Genomic DNA, 22,074 nt, shown 5'->3' on the forward strand with positions numbered 1-22,074 from the left:
CACCACGAAACCCTGGAGAGAAGATGACATGACTTCTTCCATTTATTTAAATGACAAGGGGTGTTGAAAATATTTGAATTTCATTTGGAAAATATTTCCAATTCTGAAACTTTATGCAAATCAATGATTTTCACGAGAGGAGATAAAATGACTTCTTCAAACTATATGAAATATGAGTTGGGAGTTTAAAGGATCAAATTCAAAGCCTTTTTGAATTTATTTTCAATTTGGAGTTATTTGAGTTTTATTCAAGTTATTTTTCTCCAAAAATAAAATATATGGAAAATAGGGTAACATGATTCCCTACATTAGAAAATTGGAGAAAATTTAATTTGAAATCATTTTGGTATTTTTTTAAATGATTTTCATTGGATTTTAATAGACCAGTAGCACTCTTTGATTTATCTGAATTTGTGTGGATTTTATTTGAAGTTATAAAAATGTTCACGTCATAGAAAATCTTTTTTTGAAAATTTTGATATATTATATGCCTATATAAAATTTTTATTTATTTTGTTTTTTCTGTTGCCTGGAAAATCTTTCTAAAAAAATAAAAAAAAATCCGCCGACTGGGCCGGCCCAGCTCCCAGGCCAGGCCACGGCCCAGCCCACGCCACCGCCATCCCCGAGCTCCCGAGCGGGAGACCTGCCGCCGCACGATTCCGCTGCCGCGCCGTGACCGCCTCGGCCTCCGTGCCCCCTCCTCCACGCCTCGACCTCCCCTCCTCCTTTATAAGCGCCGCCCGGATCCCTCTCTCTCCTCTTTCGCCGCCTGCTGCCGCATCGCCGTCGCCGGCGCTTGCCTCGCCGCCTCCGCCGTCGAGCGCCGCAGCCGCCGCCCGTGACGTCGTCGACCACCCCTGACGCCACCACTACACCCGCCGCCCAGCGCCGCCCCTCCCCGACCTCTTCGCTGGCCTCGACGACCGCCGGAGCCGCCGCCCCGATCGAATCCGAGTCACCGGAGAACCGCCGGAACCACCGCCGCCGCAGTAAATCCTAACCCCGATCAGCTGCCAGTTTTTAACAAAAAAACCGCCTCTGACCAGTCCGATCCAGATCGGGATTTAAAAAAATAAAAAAAATAAACCGTCTCGTTTTATTTAGCGAACGTTTTTCGTTTAGTTAATTTCAGTGAATAGATTCGTCCATTAGAATTCCGTAATGAGCGTTCGTTAATTAGATTTTTTTTTCTTTTTCTATTAGTTTTAGACAGGGACTTCTTTGTAGATATTTTATTTACAAATTAGCCCCTGGACTTCAAACACTCATAACTTTTTACTCGTTAGTCCAAATCCAACGAAACCAACGCTCACGTCTTCATTACGATCCCCTCTATCCAGTAATCCTACTCAAACATGTTTTTGAAAGTTTTAAAATATGAATTAGATCAGATTTGTATTCAAACTTCATTTGATCATAACTTGAGTTTCGTAGCTCCGTTTGAGTTGATTCTTTTTGCAAATCGAAGCTCTTGACCTAAACTTTCTGATAAGGCCAAATTCACATAATTTTGGTACTGTTAGAAATTGTTTTATGTTGCAAGAGCTATTTGCTTGGTTTTGATATTTTCCAAATCGACTTCTTCGATCTTTCTGGTCTTTTGAGTGATTGCTTATGTGTGGTTACTATTGCTTGGTTACGATAGATTGACGGGAGTGTGACGAGTAGAGCTATCAAGATTTTTGAGTGCGAATCATCTTCATCAACATTGCAGGCAAGTTCACACTTTGATCATATCCCTTTCATACCCAGTTTTTATGCATTAGTTTCACCCTCAAACATTGCATGAGTAGGATTGATAACATGTGGGTATTGGGAAGTAGTTGATGAGGTAGGAACCTATGGCCCTACATTCAAACCTTGGGAGTTACTATTACGTTATGCTTATAGTGCCATGCTATGCTCGTAGACGTGGATTGGGTTTTGAGAGTATTCATGACTGATGTGAGATTGTTAATTAATGGTTTACTTAAGGTGGCAACTTAAACACACATCTGGGTGGATTGAGGTACCTGGGTATTCCAGGATTGCCTGTCTAGGCACCTGGGTAGACCAGGATTGCCTTTTTTTTATGGACCGCCACCCAGGCTCAAAGGGATCATGAGATTTTTCATACTAGAAACTTCCGTGTGCATCCACAAGTTATTATGGGCTCTAGCATAGTTGATTAAGTCGTGCGAACTCTTACAGGGCAGACTAGCAGATGTAGGGGAAAGTAGGTGTAACGGTTTATCCATCGTAAGGTGCTAGCGCTTCTGAAAGACTATGTCTCGGTCATCCGTCTTCTCAAACACCATGAAGTGCGAGAAACCAAACGGAGGCGATCGAGTCTTGTGGGGAAAAGTGCGCAAAGCTCTGCAGAGTGTATAAACTAATCATGATTAGCCATGTCCCCGGTTATGGACGTTTTGAGTATCTAGTACCTGGATTATCATGTGAATCTCATCATGTTACTTTAAATTAAGTTGTTGGGTTTAATGATGTTACTTAATTGGGATTGAGAATGCTGTCAACCATTCTCAATGTTCAACAACCACCATGATAGTTAAATAAAATTTATTCCTTTGCAGTAGGGAAAATTTGGCTTTTCACAAAAACATTATAACCATAGAGCCTTTCCACCAGCCAAATATGCATGTAGTGATAGTCTTAAATCATCATTATCCTCTAGTGTGAATTTGCCAGTACATTCAATGTACTGACCCTTTGTGGCTGCAACGTCTCATGTTGCAGGATATCTTACGACGAGTAAGTGATACGTTAGGGTTACGATTTCTACACTCAACTTTGCCGTTGGTGTTGATCGGAATCCACAACCTTGTTACTTCCGCTATTTTGGATTGAGGTAAAAGTATTTACGTTACTTTATACATGTGATTTACCTCTGTTATAAATCCTCGAGTACTGTGTGTGTCAGCATACCGATCCAGGGATGACACTTAAGCACAGAGACTTGATCCATTCAGGTCGGGTCGCTACATTGTGGAGTTGAACCAAGGAGTTTGTAGGGGCAAGGAGATCGCCTACTTCGTGAAGATCTACCGCTAGTGAGGCAAGTCCTTCATGGGCGACGGCCGTGATGGAATAGACAAGGTTGCTTCTTCGTGGACCCTTCGTGGGTGGAGCCCTCCGTGGACTCACGCAACCGTTACCCTCCGTGGGTTGAAGTCTCCATCAACGTGGATGTACGATAGCACCACCTATCGGAACCACGACAAAAACATCCGTGTCTCCAATTGCGTTTGAATCCTCCAAACCCTTCCCTTTACATTCTTGCAAGTTGCATGCTTTACTTTCCGCTGCTCATATACTCTTTTTGCATGCTTTCCACAGTGCAATTTGCCAAAGGCTGCCACTAGAGCAAGCAAGAAGAAAACTTCAGAGTCTGAGGATGAGGCCACATCAAAGAAGAAAGTGGTTAAGAAGGAGTACAGCTCAGCTGCAGAAGATCAAAAGGCCAGCAGGAAGACAACCAATATCTAAGGCCAGAGCATCCTCTCAAGCATCTTTGGAATCTCAAACCAAAGAGTCTGCTGCAGAAGGAAATAAAAGGAAGGAAAGGGTCAAGAAGACCATGGCCAGAGTGATTGGAAAGGCCTCCATGATGGAAGAAGAGGAAGAAGAGGTTGCTGCACCAGCACCCAAGGCACAGAAGCTTATGGGTGATGCTATCAGGACAGGGGCTGCAACATCAAAGCCCAAAGAAGCACCCAAAGCTGCCTCCAAGCCCAAGACTGCACCAAAGAGAAATACCAGAAACATACCAGCTCCTGAGAAGAACGAGGCCCCAGTGCCTGAGACTGTTGCTGAAGAAGAAGATGAAGAGCATGTTCTGAGAAAATTGAAGCCAAAAATTCCAGACCACAATGATGCTCATCCTGTGGCTGAGAACATGAAGATCAGGAGAGACTCGGGACTGAGGAAATGGAGAGAGACAGATCCATATGCTACCAGGAGAAGGACTGTTGTTGATTACAGGTTCCACACAAAGGAACACCAGGATTTCTATGAGACAGTGCGGCTGGACAAGAGGCCTATAGTGTGTGAAATGAGGTGGGACGACTGGAAGTATATCAAGGAAAATGAGGAACACTATCCTGGTGTGTTTGACAGCTTCAGTGCTTGTGGAGTTGCAGACTTTGTTGGGCAGAAGCTCACAAAGTGGAATGAGGAGCTCATAATGCAATTCTACTCCACAGCACACTTCTATCCAGATGGCAGGATAGTATGGATGTTTCAAGGTACAAGGTACCACTCAACTATTGAGGAATGGGCAAATCTGATCAATGCTCCTAAGGAAAAAGAAGATGACTTGGATGTCTATGCCAAGAAGAAGATGGATCACAACTCTATGGCAAATATGTACAAGGAGATTCCTGAAGATGATCTTGAGACTCACCAGTTTGGGTCAGTAAAACACTTGCTGTCAGGTCTGCCTACAATCAATTGGATCCTTAGGCACACTCTCTTGCCCAAGTCTGGTGATCACAGAATGATCAGAGGCCATGCAATTAACTTGCTACATATATTTGATGTGCCACAGAAGTTCAAGGTCATCAGCCTTATAGTTGAGACTATCAAGAGGACTGCAGCTGACCAGAAAAGAAGTTGTGGATATGCCCCACAGATCTAGGAGTTGATAAACTCAAAGATGGGCACAGGCACATACTTTTTGGATAAGGAATACTTGCCTATCTATCCTGACTTCGAGGACAACCAAGTTGTGATGAATGAAGATGAACCCTCCACAAGCAAAGAAGGAGAAGGCAAAGATGGAGAAGGCTGCCAAGATGCCAACTCAAGAGGAGGCATCTGAGTACTTTTTGAAAAGCAAGCAGGACCAGCTTGGTTACTTGATAGCATCATCTCTGAGGATTGAGAAGGGGTTTGCCGCCCTAACTCAAAACCAGGAGAGCCTGGAAAGAATCGTGGAACAAAAATTCTATGATTTAGATGTCAAAGTAACTGAGATTCAGTCTGTTGTGGAGCAGCTACAGGATGACATGCAGGAGAGGAAGGGCAAGACAACCACTGATGCATTTGCCAGAGTGCCACGAGCTCAGAGATCTGCTGCAGTGCCTGTACCAGACACTAGAGTCACTTCATCTGCACCAGCTACAGCTCCAGCGCAACCAACTCCAGCACCTACTCCATCAGCTCCGTCTACTTCGACTGAAGCCTTCGTCCTTGGAGTTCTCCGGACACCACCACCTGAAGACCAAGCCAAAGAGACATTCTAGTGCTATGCATTTTCTATGAACTTTTTGGTAACTTGTTGCCAAAGGGGGAGAAAAATGTATAGATCATAGGCTTCGAGAGAGAGCATTGCTTTTTATTCTCTCTTGCTTTGGTGGTTGAACTTTGTTTATCTTTTGATTGCTTGAGATACTACGCTATTATCTGTGAGACATTGATGATCATGTGGTTGATCATAAGCTACACTTATGCTTGTTAGATGATATTATCTTACTTATCCTTATATGATCATTCACTTTGCTTGGTGATGAGTGCATGTATTTAATTCTTATCATTTTGAGCGCTCCACCAAGATGTATGTGACATGGAAGAGTAACCCATGATCCTAACTCATTGTGCATTTGCAGTCCAAAGCAAATCTTAAGATATGCACAAATTTAGGGGGAGCTCTTGCTTTTCACATACTTCTCAAAGCGATGATATCTTTCACTCTTATTATCGTTTGTCGAAGCTTTGATCTATATGTTGTCATCAATTACCAAAAAGGGGGAGACTGAAAGTGCAACTATCCCCGGGTGGTTTTGGTAATTCCTAACAACATATAGCTCATTGAGCTAACATTATTCCAAGATTAATATTTCAGGAAAAGCTCAATGAATGGCATGGCATGGATGAGGAAAGTGGATCCCTCAAAATTCTAAGGACAAAAAGTTTGGCTCAAGCTTCAAGATCAAGACTCTACATTTTATATTTTAGTGATCCAAGATCACATTGAGTCTATAGGAAAAGCCAATACTATCAAGGAGGGATGAGGTGTTGCTTAATGGCTTGCTTGCTCAAAGTGCTTAGTGATATGCTCCAAAACCCTCAACTACCTTCCCACATCCACATTTGACCTAAACCAAAAGTCAAACTCGGCCCCACCGATTCTATCTATCCGGCGCCACGGAGTTTCAAATGTCATAGCCACTGCCACAAACCCTAGCAATTCGGTTTCACCGATAGGGATCTCGGTCTCACCGAGATGGGATTGTAATCTCTCTGTTTCCCTTCATAACGTTTCAGTCTTACCGAGATGAGCGATCAGTCCCACCGAGATTGCAATGTAAACTCTCTGTTTCCCTTTTGTAACATTTCGGTCTCACCGAGATGAGCGAATCGGTCCCGCCGAGTTTACCTGACCAACTCTCTGGTTAGCTTATTACCAAAATCGGTCCCACCGAGTTTGTGTAATCGGTCACACCGAGATTACGTTATGCCCTAACCCTAACCATATCGGTCCTACCGAGTTGCATCTCAGTCCCACCGAAAATCCTAACGGTCACTAGGTTTGCTGAATCGGTCCGACCGAGTTTAACCATTCGGTCCCACCGAGTTTGTCAAATTGTGTGTAACGGTTAGATTATGTGTGGAGGCTATATATACCCTCCACCCACTCTTCATTTGTGGAGAGAGCCATCAGAACATACCTACACTTCCAATACACATTTTCTGAGAGAGAACCACCTACACTTGTGTTGAGGTCAAGATATTCCATTCCAACCATATGAATCTTGATCTCTAGCCTTCCCAAGTTGCTTTCCACTCAAATCTTCTTTCCACCAAATCCAAATTCTGAGAGAGAGAGTTGAGTGTTGGGGAAACTATCATTTGAAGCACAAGAGCAAGGAGTTCATCATCAACACACCATTTGTTACTTCTTGGAGAGTGGTGTCTCCTAGATTGGCTAGGTGTCACTTGGGAGCCTCCGACAAGATTGTGGAGTTGAACCAAGGAGTTTGTAAGGGCAAGGAGATCGCCTACTTCGTGAAGATCTACCGCTAGTGAGGCAAGTCCTTCGTGGGCGACGGCCGTGATGGAATAGACAAGGTTGCTTCTTCGTGGACACTTCGTGGATGGAGCCCTCCATGGACTCGCGCAACCATTACCCTCCGTGGGTTGAAGTCTCCATCAACGTGGATGTACGATAGCACCACCTATCGGAACCACGACAAAAACATCTGTGTCTCCAATTGCGTTTGAATCCTCCAAACTCTTCCCTTTACATTCTTGCAAGTTGCATGCTTTACTTTCCGCTGCTCATATACTCTTTTGCATGCTTGCTTGAATTGTGTGGAGATTGCTTGACTTGTGCTAAGATAGCTAAAATCTTCCAAGAACTAAAATTGGGAAAAGGCTAGATTTTTATTTGGTCAAGTAGTCTAATCACCCCCCCTCTCTAGACATACTTTCGATCCTACACCAACTCTTTATCCCTTTCTTATTCAGTACATGGGATGTGTGAAGATTACCTTGCGATAAGCCTACCATGTGGCTATGCCTCTAAGTCGTGCCCCGACACATGGGAGATATAGCCGCATTGTGGGTGTTACAAGTTGGTAATCAGAGCCATCCCCGACTTAGGAGCCCCTCTGCTTGATCGAATCGCTGACATTGTTGAGTCTAGAACAAAATGTTTTGAGTCTTAGGATTATATATATCGGAGAGTAGGATTCTTTTTACTCCTCAGTCCCTTCCTCGCTCTGGTGAGGCCTCCTGACGTAGAAGTTTTGACTCTTCTCTCCTCAAATTTCACGAAAAAATTTTAGGATCATGCGGGTATCTTGGAATCGTTCCGATAGTCATGTGACGAGAACATTGTTCTTGGTGCCTCCTGACATTTAGGGGTTGTGGCAGTGTCCCGGGGAGTTGAGCTCCGAGGTGTTGTCGTCACAATTTTATCGTTGCAGTTCTGGAATACCTGAGTTCGCCGGCATCAAAAATCTCTTTTATGCAGTTGTTGGTGAGATAACCTCGACGCCACCCAGTACTGGGGCGGGAGTTCGGGAGTATTGCCATAACTCGTATAACGGATGCTTTTCGAAGGTTGAGGTACATGATTTCTGAATGTTTCTTGGTTATGTGTTGAAGGATGGATACAGCTGGATGTAGGAATTGCTAGTTTGCGTGAGATATTATGCTTCCCCTGTATCCCCAACACCTGATTGCATAACCAGAAAGTTTCGGGAGTTTCATAAGTGGGAATTCAAGTAGCTCCTAGAATATTTTTTTGACAGACGCATGATATGGGATTGGGTAAATCTCTATCATATGGGTTTGTTCCGGCTTATTTTCTAAGCCAATCCTTTGTTTTGTTTTGAGTTGTGGTATTCGAGTTGCTTCGAAGTCAAGTGTTAATTCCATACCTTTCCTAAGCGGTATTCTCATATTTCTATGTGATTACTAATCCTTCATGATAATCGAGATTGTCATGTCAATCCTTTCCCAACCGGCGTGTTTCTCTTCAAGTGGATCCGATCATTTCAACATTCTTCGTTCTTTTTCTTCTCCGGTGGATTCAAGTAAAGCTTTCTCGATCATATCCTTTCCTCGTTTCAAATGACTTCTCATGTCGGTGCACCTCTTAATCATCCACTTCTCGTTATTCAATTGTTTCGGAGTGCTAAAGATACCTCAGAAGATTCACGGTTACATTCTCGATCCGTTCAAGTTATTTCGAGGTTGTTATCTCATTCAAGCCATTTAATTCAACCGGCGCAATCTCCCTTTCAAGTAATCGTTCAACGGTGTTTCTTTTGAGTGGGCCCTAACCCGTAGGTTTTTTCCTAGGATCTTACCTGACTCTTCTATTTTCCCGTGTTACTCTCAAATTCTTTTCCAAGTTTGACGTAAGAATGAATTATCATCAGTCAAATGTAGATCTTTCAAATTCTTTTCATTGTTGATTCAGCCTTTATATTCTTCATTATTCCGGAGTGTCTCAACAATTCATGGTGGTATTCCTCATCGTCATTCTCGGGTCTGTGAAGACCGAAGAAGAGTTTCTCTTAAATCTTATCCGTTCTCTCAAGATTCATGGTTCTAGCTTGCTGCCATCCTCTCATAATTTTTTTCGATTGTGAGAATTCTTTTCACCCATCCGGAGCAATTCAGGAGTCTTTTCAGTTTGATTCTCCGAAACCTATCATCTCAGAATTATTCATTCCAGCTTTCAGCTATCGTTTCTCCAAATCTTACCGGTGAATCGCTCAAATATCTCTCTAATCAATTCATGTTCTCTTCGTCATCTTGTATCTAAATTCACTCAAGTATCTTCGTGCATGTTTAATGCTTCCCGGAGAGCCATTCTCTTTTCTTCAGTCGTTTTCAATTCTTAGGGTAGTTTGTTCAAGATTCTGTTCCATGGTTATCATATTAATTCATTCCTTGTTTCAATCCTACCGGTGATTCGTTGAAGACTTTTCTCAAGTTTGTGCAATATCTCTCTTAATCCTTTCTACAAGAATAAGTAGTATGCCAAATCCGTTGCTTGTCATCAATTTAATTGATGAAGGATAAGCATAATGTAATTCTTATTCTTGTTTCATCCAAGCGATTAATTCCTTATTCTGGAGGTTCATCAAAACTCTTGATCTCATTTGCTTCAACTTTTCTTTTCTGGAGTTCCAAGTTTTCCGCTTTATCTCGTCGCGAAGCTCCATCTAAATCATTGCAAGGCTTCATGTCATTCTTTTCAACTTTCCCTTTCGTTTGATCATTCTTTTTATTACTGGAGTTCTTCATGGAGGCTCTACATGATGTTTCATCAAGGATTTAATTCCTTCTCGAAGTGTTCATCGAGATTTTTTTTCCTGAGGAGCTCAAGTTTCTTCATCTTGCATTTCAAAGTTCAATCCCTTCTCCCTTATCTTTTGAGGTGGTGTTATGTCATTCTTGATAATTTCCCTTCGTGTTTCATGATTCACAAGTTATCAAGAATGAGATATTTTAAAGCCATTAATCTCTTCGTTGGAGTTATCTTTTGTCAGATTTCACCTAAAACCTTCCCTAAGGAATGTTGCTATTATGGTTCTTATCAATGACCCAAGTTCTTCATTTATCCTCCCGGTGAAATGAATTTTTCATCTCCTTGTTGATATCAATCCAATCCATTGTTTCCGTTAGTGGCAAAATTTCACCTCATAATTTTGGGATGTTTTCAATAAGCCCACAACAAGCTTGTTCTTTTCGTTGGTGGTTTTCCAACAACTCCACTATAACCTTCTTGGAAGGGTGTTTTCCAAGATCATTTGTGGCAGAAGTTGTCATTTTCTTCTCAATTATTTCCTTTCCAACGACCCAACTTCTATTCTCTCGTTCCGGAGACATTGTAATGATCATGTTCTTTCCTTTCGCTTATCCATTCAACCGGAGTGTCGTGTCCTCTTTTCAAGTATTCTCTCATCTTGTCAAATTCATGTTCTATTCCTTCCATTTACAGTCGGAGTGTTGTCCAAATTATATCATTCTTTTCCTTCTCTATCTTGTTTTAACCAGAGTGTTGTGTCTATCATTCCTCTTCTAACCGGAGTCTCATCCAAGTGCTTTCATTTTTTTGCCAAGTTCATATTCTTTGCCTTCCATTTCCATCTGGAGTGTTGTCGTAATTGATCCTTATCGTTCCTTGTACATCTTGTTTCTACCGGAGTGCTTGCATGTACTTCTTGTCCATTGCAACCCTTTTTCTTATGTCTTTCAACCTACAAGGTTCTAGTAATGTTCCTTGTTCCTCTTTTCCAACGGAGTGTTTTCAACTTTGGTCATCTTCGCTATATGCCTTCTTTAAATTTGTTCAACCTCTCTAGGTTCTTTGGTTTCACTCATTTGTCCAAGAAGCAACTTAGCTTACATCTCCTCTTCCTTTTCTGCTTCTCTCCGGTGCCATCCTAGATATCAGGACGAGATCCTCTTATAGTGGTGGAGCGTTGTAATGCCCCGAGACCGTTGCGCCAGGTGTCTTCGAGTTTTTCGCTGTTGTTGCCTTGTCATTCGCTTGCGTGTTGCATCTTGCCATGTCATCATGTGCATTGCATCATCATGTTTGCAAAACTTGCATCCGTCCGGGTTCCCCCAGTTCCTTTCGTTGTCTGTTCTGAGCCCAGACACACTTGCACGCGCCCGCGGCACCTCCGAATATTATTTTATAAGTGGCCGGAAAATGTTCTCGAAATGAGATGAAAGTTGGCATGCGGTGTTGTTATGTTGTCAGTAGGCCACCTGCCAAGTTTCATCGCATTCAGAGTCCGTTTGACGCTCCAACGGTTAACTGTAGTGGCATTATAGCCGGTCCATCGTCGGACGTTTCCGGTCTCCGGAAATGGTTGTCGGGTTGCATTTCTCCTCTCTCTTCTCAGTCCAACCACACACTTGACCTCGTTCACCTAACCCCTCTTTGCACAGTGCATCGACCCCTCGCGCGCCCCGAACCCAACCCGGACAGTCGTCACCATTGGGTCCGGATCATCCCCAAACATCTATAAAGTATCATTGGTTTCTCGTTGGACTCTCCTAACCTATTCATCTCGCACCGCCCAATTACGATCAGAGGGGCCTAACCGCCCTAAACTGATCTGTATTGCTATATATAGTCCCCCTTTGTCCATTTCTAGTCAAACCCTAACTTCTAGGCAGCTTGTCCCTCGCGCCGCCGCCAGCAGCATCTTCCTCGGGATCCCACCCGAGCCTATCCACACGCAGCCGCCACCTCGCACCACCAGATCCACCACACCACAACCAACTAACCAGTGCAGCTCCCCACCATCGATCTGGAACGTCAGATCCAGATCGAACGGCCCCCGTCGCCCCAGTTCATCCCGCGGAGGCTCTGGATCCAGCAGCCCCGCGCAGCGCCGCAAAGCCTGAGCGCCTCGTCTCCTCCTCCCGTGCCTCCATCCAGGATGGATCGGGAGCAGCACCACCCTGCACCGGCTCGCCGGAGCAGAGCTCCTCCTGCTGACGCCCTCCGCCACCCAGGCGAGCCCCCATCGCGCCCTCTCCTTCCTCCGTTTTCCTCATCTCTGTATCTCATCTCTCTCTCTCTCAGGTGAACCTAGCCGCCATGAACAGCCGTCGCCGAACCCGCCTCCATCGGCCTCCGTTCGGCGCGTCGCCGCCGGGATCCGCTCGGCTCCTCGCCGACCCGCCGCTTTCCTTCACCTGCTGCTGCCTTCAGGACCTTGCGCCGCCGAGGATCCGTCCTGTGGTTGAAGACCAGTGCCGCTCCACCTCGTCAACGGACCAACCCGCTCGCTGCTTCTCATTCCCTTCTTCTCCCGTTCATTCTGGTTTCCTCTCTCACCTTCTGTTTCTCTTCTCCATGAAAATCGCAGGAACTCCATGGCCGTCCCTGAGCCCCAACCATGGACAACTGCTACCGGAGCTCATCTTCCCCATCATCGCGGGTGCCCGCCGCCGGCGAGAGTCCCAAGCCACCAATGCCATGGACGGAATCCGTCCAGGACCTCGTCGTCGTCCGCTCCTGACTTCCCCGCCGTCCTTGCCTTCGTCCGCCTAAACAGCCGTGCCGCGTTGCTTTGTTTCTGTCGAGCGAGATGGAGAATGCTCATGCTGCTCTTGTCGTGCGCCAGGTGGGCCATGCACCGGCCTCCAGCCCAGCTGCCATTCGCAACCCATCCCCACAAGGTTCGGCCGCTCCTGCGTCCAGCGCCCAAGGTAGGCCCAGCCACTGTTTTGGAACCGCCAATTCCAGCCCAATGTGAGCATCAACCGCAAGACCTATGTGCTCTATTGGGCCAACAGATACGGCCCGATCCATGTTTTTTTCCGCGAAACGAATTTAGACATTTTCCAGAGTTACCAGTTTTGCAGAAACACCCTTGTTGTTCATGCATTTAATAACTAATTAACCATGCATCATATGTAAATAATTTATATATGTAAAATGACTAGAATTTAATCTAGTTTCACAATATCCAACTTTCATGCATGTTTGAAATGTTTAAATTGCTGTTTGCATATATTTTGCTTAATTGCCATGCTAAAATGTTTTATTTCATAACTTAATCACCGTAGCTCCAAATTTAATAAACTTTATATGTAAATGGGGTAGAAAAATACATAGATTAAATGATGTACTTACTTTGCACGTTTAATAACTATATAATATGCTTTAGGACAGAACAGTACCAAATCTAAAATATGCACCTGAGGTTTTTCCGGACTTGTTGCTTGTTGACATGGCCTCATTTAAACTTGCCTAGATAGGTAGTTTTATTATGCTTCTCATCTTGCCATGTTTAATAACATTTAATATTGTTGGGTACATAAACGAGAGTGAACTAAATGATTGAATGTGGTGTTCCGTCAATATGCAACTTGTTGCATATTGAGCTCCACTTAATTTGTAGAATTGTTTGTGCACTTTGCCATGCCATGCCTCATTAAACCGGACATGCATCATACTTGGTCGTGCATCATGCCATGTTTATGTGATGGTTGTTTACTATGATGCTTGCTTCTTTCCGGGTTGCTTCTCTCGTTAGCTTCGGTTTCATTCCGGAGTTGTGAGGATTCGTTCGACTACGTTGGTTTGTCTCCTTCATGGACTCGTTCTTCTTCCTTGCCGGATCTCAGGCAAGATGACCATACCATCGAAATCACGTCTATCTTTGCTTGCTAGTTGTTCGCTCTATTGCTATGTCGCGCTAGCTACCACTTGCTATATCATGCCTCCCATATTGCCATGTCAAGCCTCTAACCCGCCTTCCTAGCAAACCGTTGTTTGGCTATGTTACCGCTTTTGCTCAGCCCCTCTTATAGCGTTGCTAGTTGCAAGTGAAGATGAAGTTTGTTCCATGTTGGAACATGGATATTGTTGGGATATCATTATTACATCTTATTTACTTTAATGCATCTATGTACTTGATAAAGGGTGGAAGGCTCGGCCTTATGCCTGGTGTTTTGTTCCACTCTTGACGCCCTAGTTTCCGTCATACCGGTGTTATGTTCCTTGATTTTGCGTTCCTTACGCGGTTGAGTGTTATGGGAACCCCTTGACAGTTCGTTCTGAATAAAACTCCTCCAGCAAGGCCCAACCTTGGTTTTACCATTTGCCCACCTACCACCATATACCTTTCCCTTGGGTTCTGCAGACTCAAGGGTCATCTTTATTTTAACCCCCCCCCCCCCCCCCCCCCGGGGGCCAGTGCTCCTCTGAGTGTTGGTCCGAACCGAGCCGCCTGCGGGGCCACCTCAGGAAAACTCGAGGGTTGGTTTTACTCGTAGCTTGTCTCATCCGGTGTTGCCCTGAGAACGAGATACATGCGACTCCTATCGAGATTTGTCGGCACATCGGGTGGCTTTGCTGGTCTTGTTTTACCATTGTCGAGATATCTTGTAACCGGGATTCCGAGACTAATCGGGTCTACGCCTGCCCATCCGGATAGGGGTGCGCTATGTCGGTTTGTCATGGGCCTGACGGTTCATGGGGTTGTTGTGCTATATATGGGGGCGTCGGCCGCCCATACTTTTTCTTTGCTCTCGCACCCGCAGGTATTGCAAGCTTCTTCCCAAGAAGGTGGTGCATACCAGACTATACTTGCATGTTTCCTTTATTGTCTTATTCCACAATTCATCCATGTTTCATCTCGAATTTGATATTAGTTTCATGATGGTTTATTAAATTCACTTTTGCAAGTTTTTATTATTGGTTCACTCCGGTTTCATTGTCGTATCATCTCACGTTGCATACAAATTTCATTATGGTATCAAATTGAATTTAACTTGCTTAGAACATGTTCAAGTTTGATCTTGTTTTAAAGATTTAAATGTCGTAAACACGAATCTGCAAATGGATTAATGGTTCAAAAGTTAAAAGTTTGACAAAATTTAGAATCAAACTAAATTTATTGATAAATGGATCGTGGGATGAAAGAATAAAATAGTTTAAGTGCAATAAATGTCTGCTCCTATGAAAACAATAGAATTCGGTAAAATACCCGTATGCAATACATGTATATGCACGCATGGTGTGCATGCAGAACAGCGATAGTAACCGGTTTCGTTAGAATTTTGTTTCGCCTTCTATGACTATTCCCTCTGTTACTAAATATAAGTCTTTTTAGATATTTTAATAGGGATTATATACGGGATGTATATAGACATATTTTAGAGTATAGATTTACTGATTTTGTTTCGTATGTAGTTTTAAAAAAACTTATATTTAGGAACGAAGGGAGTACATTATAGTGTGTTGTGTCTTGAGCGATTGTTATGATCACCCACCTCATGTCTAAATCCTAGCTTCACCCTTAGCTTGTTTCGATTGGATCAGGTTACCTTGAGGCCGTGCAGGAGAAAAACCCTGACGAACCGTGGCCGAGAATGGCCGCCTACGGACTGCGCCAGTCTTTGTCGTGTGCCAGTGCCTTCACTTCACTGGCACTTGACCTGCGAAGAAAGGTAGTACGCATTTGTCCTATCTCTTACCACACACCCCTTGTCTTGCTGTTTTTTTCGGGTGTGATATTGGGCGTCGTCATTCGTGGTGTACAACTCTCCAGTGTTCGATTCCAGGCATTTCGGAGTCTAGCCGTTCAACCAGATGTCAACCCTCCAACTCTACTTGTCAGTCAGTGGATTCCGAACTGATAGACAATCTAGCGTGCATCCAGGTAATTTCTGGTGAAAGCTCGTAGAAACTGGTATATGTAGGCTTTTCTTCTGTGGACTGGTGAACGCAGAAATGTCGAAGTGTCCAAACAGCAGAAGCTTCCATCCAGCTCCGAGATCTCCCATTTGCATCTTTGCATACGTACCGCAGATGTACGCCTTTTTCCAGTGGATGTCAAGGTCGATGGATCTTCTCCAAATTTATTCCATACTTTTCGCTGTTTGCCAATTGAATATTCTCTCTTTCATGAAAGGGCAATGTCACCGGTCCAACATAGCGGCAGGGATGCATGCTGCTTAGCAGGGAGCAGATCCGTGCACAACTGGGTTGTCGCAATCTGTCGTTTTTACTTCGAACAGAACGGAAATGTCTGTCACGTGCCCTCATACAATTCTTTTTTTTAGAGAAAAAGTGAGCGCCCGACTTTATAGATAAAGCCACCAGGCAGAGTCACAACACCAGCACATAACACCACATAAGTTTAGCAGAATAAGGATAAGAAGTACAAGTACAAGGCATCCAACCTAACATGGCACGCAGGTCAGCACGTCGAGCAACAGAAACATTTAGGAATCCGTCCTCCTAGAGCGCCGCAGCAGGGAAGACGCTGTAGATTTCATTTTAGATAACATGTCGTCGAAAGCCTCTAGGTCTCCTTTCTTAGTCAATGATCTCCACTGCTGCAAAAAGACATTGGCTTTAAATAAGCAACTCACATGATTAGCCGGGAAAATGTGTTCGATAGTGAACTTGTTTCTAGTAGTCCATAGCGACCAACAGATCGCTGCTCAGCCCACCAAGAATACTCTTTTAGACCAGCCTGATAGAGAATTAATACAACGCCGCAATTCCTCAAAAGAAGATGGGTTCCAATTAACACGAAGCCAAAGTCTAATGCAACTCCAAATGAATTTAGCCAGAGAGCAATGAAAAAATATATGTTCGGTATTCTCAAGAGCACCACATAACTCGCATCTGTCAGAGCCCGGCCCGTTCCTCTTCTTAATTTGATCAGCCGCAGGGACTTTACGACGGAAAGCTTGCCATAGGAAAATTTTAATCTTAAGAGGAATGCGAGCTGACCAGATGTCCTTAAACTTAGCAGTGTGGCCACCAGAGGTAAGTTTTGAGTACACCAATTTAACTGAGAAACGCCCCGAGGAGGAATGGGGCCAAACAACGGAGTCCTCTTCCTCCAAAAGCAAGGGGAAGCAGGCAGTAAGGCGTTGCCATTCTTCCAACTCTACAGGGGAAAAAGAACGCCAAAAATCTAAAACTCAGTCCTGAACCGAGAGCTCAAAAATAGAGATCTCAGGATCAGCACAAAACGAGAATAAAGTCAGATAGGCAACCGCAAGCGTGGTTTCCCCTACCCACCAGTCTAATAAAAAACGAGTAGATTTACCATTGCGAACTACAAATTTAACAAGAGATCGGAAGAACGGTCGAACTTTAACAAGCTGACGCCAAAATTGAGAACCACCAGATGAGGGGCGAACATAGGGCTCGGGGAAGGGAAGTATTTAGCTTTGAGAAGAGAGAGCCAAGTGGGACGTTCCTTGAGGTACATTATCTTCCACCACCATTTTAACATAAGGCACTTGTTCATGACCAGAGTATTAATGATGCCAAGGCCCCTCATGTTCTTAGGTCTACAAATGAGGTCCCACTTGACCATCCTATATTTGCGTTTATTATCGGAGGAATTCCAATAGAAAGCACCCATGTGCTTGTCGAAACCAGTGTGTATCCCTCCGGACAGTAGATAAAAGCCCATTAGAAACATCAGAAGGGAGGAGAGGCACGAGTTAGTAAGGGCAACCTTGCCCGCCTGAGAGTTATAGCGGCCTCTCCACAGCAAAACTCTATTGCCAACTTTAGTCACTGCCGGGGCGAAATCTTTTGCCAAAAGCTTGAGAGGGGAAATAGGTAAGCCCAAATATTTGAGAGGGTAAGACCCAAGAGAACAATTCAGAAGATGTGCCACCCGCTGAGCTTCCGAATCAGACACCCCAGTAACAATGACCTCGCTCTTAGAGAGGTTAATTTTAAGACCCGAAAGAGCTTCGAAGCATAGAAGAAGAAATTTTAGATTTGTGAGGTTGTTCTCATTAAGTTCAACCATAATGATGGTATCGTCCGCATACTGGAGGTGAGTGATACCATTAGGGATAAGGTGAGAGCTAACAGATGAAATGTGTCCAACAGACGCAACACGGGATAGGATATGGGATAAAGCATCCGCTACAAAATTAAAAAGCAACGGGGACGTCGGGTCCCCTTGTCTAAGGCCCCTACCATTAGAAAAAAAGTTACTAGTTTGACCATTCATAGCGACAGCCGTGTGTCCACCCGAGACAAGCTGCATCAGGCGGTGCACCACCGCACCCTCGAAGCCCTTAGCCAGCAGAACTTGGTGGAGGAAATTCCAACTCACCGAGTCATACGCCTTTTCGAAATCAAGCTTAAGGACCACCGCCTTAGTGCCCTTAATCCGCAGATCATGAATTATCTCATGTAAGCAAAGCACCCCATCCAAGATAAATCTCCCCTTTATGAACGCAGATTGGAAAGGGCTAATGACCCGATGGGCGATCGGAGAAACCCTAGTAGCCATGCCCTTAGCGGGAATCTTCGCAAAGTTGTTAATTAGAGCAATGGGCCTAAATTGGGAGATCAAGTCAGCACCTTTGACCTTAGGCATAAGGGTGAGTACCGCGTAGTTGAGTCTCGAAATGTCAACAGTTCCCAGCCAAAACCCTTGTGTAATAGCCTTAATGAGGCCTTTTAACTGAGGCCACAATTGCCGGAAGAAATGAATGGAGAAACCGTCAGGTCCTGAAGCCGCATTAGAGTTGGCGGTACGAATCGTCTTGAAAATTTCCTCTTCAGAAGGGGGGATCAACAAACTCTCATTTTCAGCGCTCAAAATCTGCTCGAGAGGAGACCAGAAGGACGGAGCTAACCTAAAACCCAGCTCAGGTTTAGCCGCTAACAGGTTAGAGAAGAATTGAGCCACATGGCGCAGAATCACCGAAGGTTCAGAGACCCTGACGCCGTCAATAAAGAGGCTATCAATCAGGCATCTCCGACGTCTACCATTTGCAATAGCGAAGAAATAGGCCATAGGCGAGTCACCTTTTAAGGTCCAGTTGATAGTGCCTCTCTGCTTTCAGTACACTTCCTCCTGCCGATGAAAACCCAAGAGAGCCTCTTCTAAGCCATAACGGATCTGCCATTCGGCCACAGACAGACCAGAAATATCTGCACGACCGTCAAGCTCGCCAATTTGAGCAGCCAGCCTAGCTTTGTGTAACGCCCCGGACACACCCGCCGGTGGTCGTTACTCCTGGCGGGATCTAGACTGGCCCGACAGATCAATACTAGTCTTTTCTGCGCACTTTGTCCTCACTCGTGCGCACCCAGGAGCAACTTCCCGGTCGGTCACCCATCCTGACACTACTCCAAGCTGAGCACGCTTAACTTTGGAGTTCTGTCCGAATGGGCTCCCAGAAAAGAAGGAATTCCTTATTGATATGAGTAGTCTATCATCCCTAATAATCCAGGCCATCACATACACCCCCACTCAGAGGAACCGACGTCCTCGTCGGGCCACAGGAACGTTCCCTCTTGGCACAAACGTCTGTGCTTCTAGTCCGGTACATGTGCCATGCCGGGTGCCACGACGGGTCACAAACGTCATGAACAACATGACCACGCACCTGTCCGCAACCATCCGTGTAACCGCGAGGGTCGGCTCTGATACCAACTTGTAACGCCCCGGACACACCCGCCGGTGGTCGTTACTCCTGGCGGGATCTAGACTGGCCCCACAGATCAATACTAGTCTTTTCTGCGCACTTTGTCCTCACTCGTGCGCACCCAGAAGCAACTTCCCGGTCGGTCACCCATCCAGTTGATAGTGCCTCTCTGCTTCCAGTACACTTCCTCCTGTCGATGAATACCCAAGAGAGCCTCTTCTAAGCCATAACGGATCTGCCATTCGGCCACAGACAGACCAGAAATATCCGCGCGACCGTCAAGCTCGCCAATTTGAGCAGCCAGCCTAGCTTTGTGTAACGCCCCGGACACACCCGCCGGTGGTCGTTACTCCTGGCGGGATCTAGACTGGCCCCACAGATCAATACTAGTCTTTTCTGTGCACTTTGTCCTCACTCGTGCGCACCCAGGAGCAACTTCCAGGTCGGTCACCCATCCTGACACTACTCCAAGCTGAGCACGCTTAACTTTGGAGTTCTGTCCGAATGGGCTCCCAGAAAGAAGGAATTCCTTATTGATATGAGTAGTCTATCATCCCTAATAATCCAGGCCATCACATACACCCCCACTCAGAGGAACCGACGTCCTCGTCGGGCCACAGGAATGTTCCCTCTTGGCACAAACGTCTGTGCTTCTAGTCCGGTACATGTGCCATGCCGGGTGCCACGACGGGTCACAAATGTCATGAACAACATGACCACGCACCTGTCCGCAACCATCCGTGTAACCGCGAGGTTCGGCTCTGATACCAACTTGTAACGCTCCGGACACACCCGCCAGTGGTCGTTACTCCTGGCGGGATCTAGACTGGCCCCACAGATCAATACTAGTCTTTTCTGCGCACTTTGTCCTCACTCGTGCGCACCCAGGAGCAACTTCCCGGTCGGTCACCCATCCAGTTGATAGTGCCTCTCTGCTTCCAGTACACTTCCTCCTGCCGATGAATACCCAAGAGAGCCTCTTCTAAGCCATAACGGATCTGCCATTCGGCCACAGACAGACCAGAAATATCCGCGCGACCGTCAAGCTCGCCAATTTGAGCAGCCAGCCTAGCTTTGTGTAACGCCCCGGACACACCTGCCGGTGGTCGTTACTCCTGGCGGGATCTAGACTGGCCCCACAGATCAATACTAGTCTTTTCTGCGCACTTTGTCCTCACTCGTGCGCACCCAGGAGCAACTTCCCGGTCGGTCACCCATCCTGACACTACTCCAAGCTGAGCACGCTTAACTTTGGAGTTCTGTCCGAATGGGCTCCCAGAAAAGAAGGAATTCCTTATTGATATGAGTAGTCTATCATCCCTAATAATCCAGGCCATCACATACACCCCCACTCAGAGGAACCGACGTCCTCGTCGGGCCACAGGAACGTTCCCTCTTGGCACAAACGTTTGTGCTTCTAGTCCGGTACATGTGCCATGCCGGGTGCCACGATGGGTCACAAACGTCATGAACAACATGACCACGCACCTGTCCGCAACCATCCGTGTAACCGCGAGGGTCAGCTCTGATACCAACTTGTAACGCCCCGGACACACCCGCCAGTGGTCGTTACTCCTGGCGGGATCTAGACTGGCCCCACAGATCAATACTAGTCTTTTATGCGCACTTTGTCCTCACTCGTGCGCACCTAGGAACAACTTCCCGGTCAGTCACCCATCCTGACACTACTCCAAGCTGAGCATGCTTAACTTTGGAGTTCTGTCCGAATGGGCTCCCGGAAAAGAAGGAATTCCTTATTGATATGAGTAGTCTATCATGCATAATAATCCAGGCCATCACACTTTGTCTCGCCTTGTCTCAGCATAGTGATTTTTGGACCAACCTCTAAGGAATCTACGGAGAAAATATGAGCATTGATGCCAATCATCCATCGGGCCAAAAGAACGGCGATTAGAAGATAGGAAAGCCGAGATCTTTTGCGCCAACGAGTCAGTGAAGCCCTCCCCTTGTAGCCAGGAAGCACCGAACTGAAACCTCGGGAAACCAACCGAGCACGAGCCATCGTCAAGAATCAGGGGGGCGTGATCAGATCCCACAATAGCAAGAGCTCTGAGATTAACACAGGGGAACAGCGAATCCTAACTAGTACATAGAAAAACCCTATCAAGGATAGAACGAATGGGGGAGGTTTGGCGATTAGTCCAGGTGTAACGGGCCCCAACCCTAGGAATTTCACGAATAGTCGTATCCCTAATGAAAGCATTGAAGGTATTAGCCAGAGGCCAAGAGAAATTAGAGAAGCTCTTATCAGAAGGATACCACATCAAATTAAAATCGCCCCCAATCAGGAGAGGCAGCTGACCGGATTCAATTTTATTACTAAGTTCATCCAGAAAAATGTATGACATAGAGTGGTCAGCCGGACCATAGACCACCATGATTTCTAGTAAAGACTTGAGAGTTCGATGAGATACCACCATGCTAGCCCAAAAGATGACATGGTCAAAAGCAACAAAATCGAAAACATCTTTTTTGGTACCAAGGAGAATATCACCCGAATGTCCAGCAGAGGCCACAAAGTTCCAATCATATCTATCTATCCCAGCAACGGCCGAGAGTTCGCTAGGGGAGAAAGAGGATTTGAGAGTCTCGACAAGGCCAATAAAATCAACATTTTCAGAACGCACCAGATCTTTAAGCTGG

The sequence above is a fragment of the Triticum urartu genome, chromosome 6A (assembly GCF_056163025.1).
Source record: "Triticum urartu cultivar PI428250 chromosome 6A, HENAU_Tu73, whole genome shotgun sequence".
In the NCBI taxonomy this organism is placed as follows: Eukaryota; Viridiplantae; Streptophyta; class Magnoliopsida; order Poales; family Poaceae; genus Triticum; species Triticum urartu.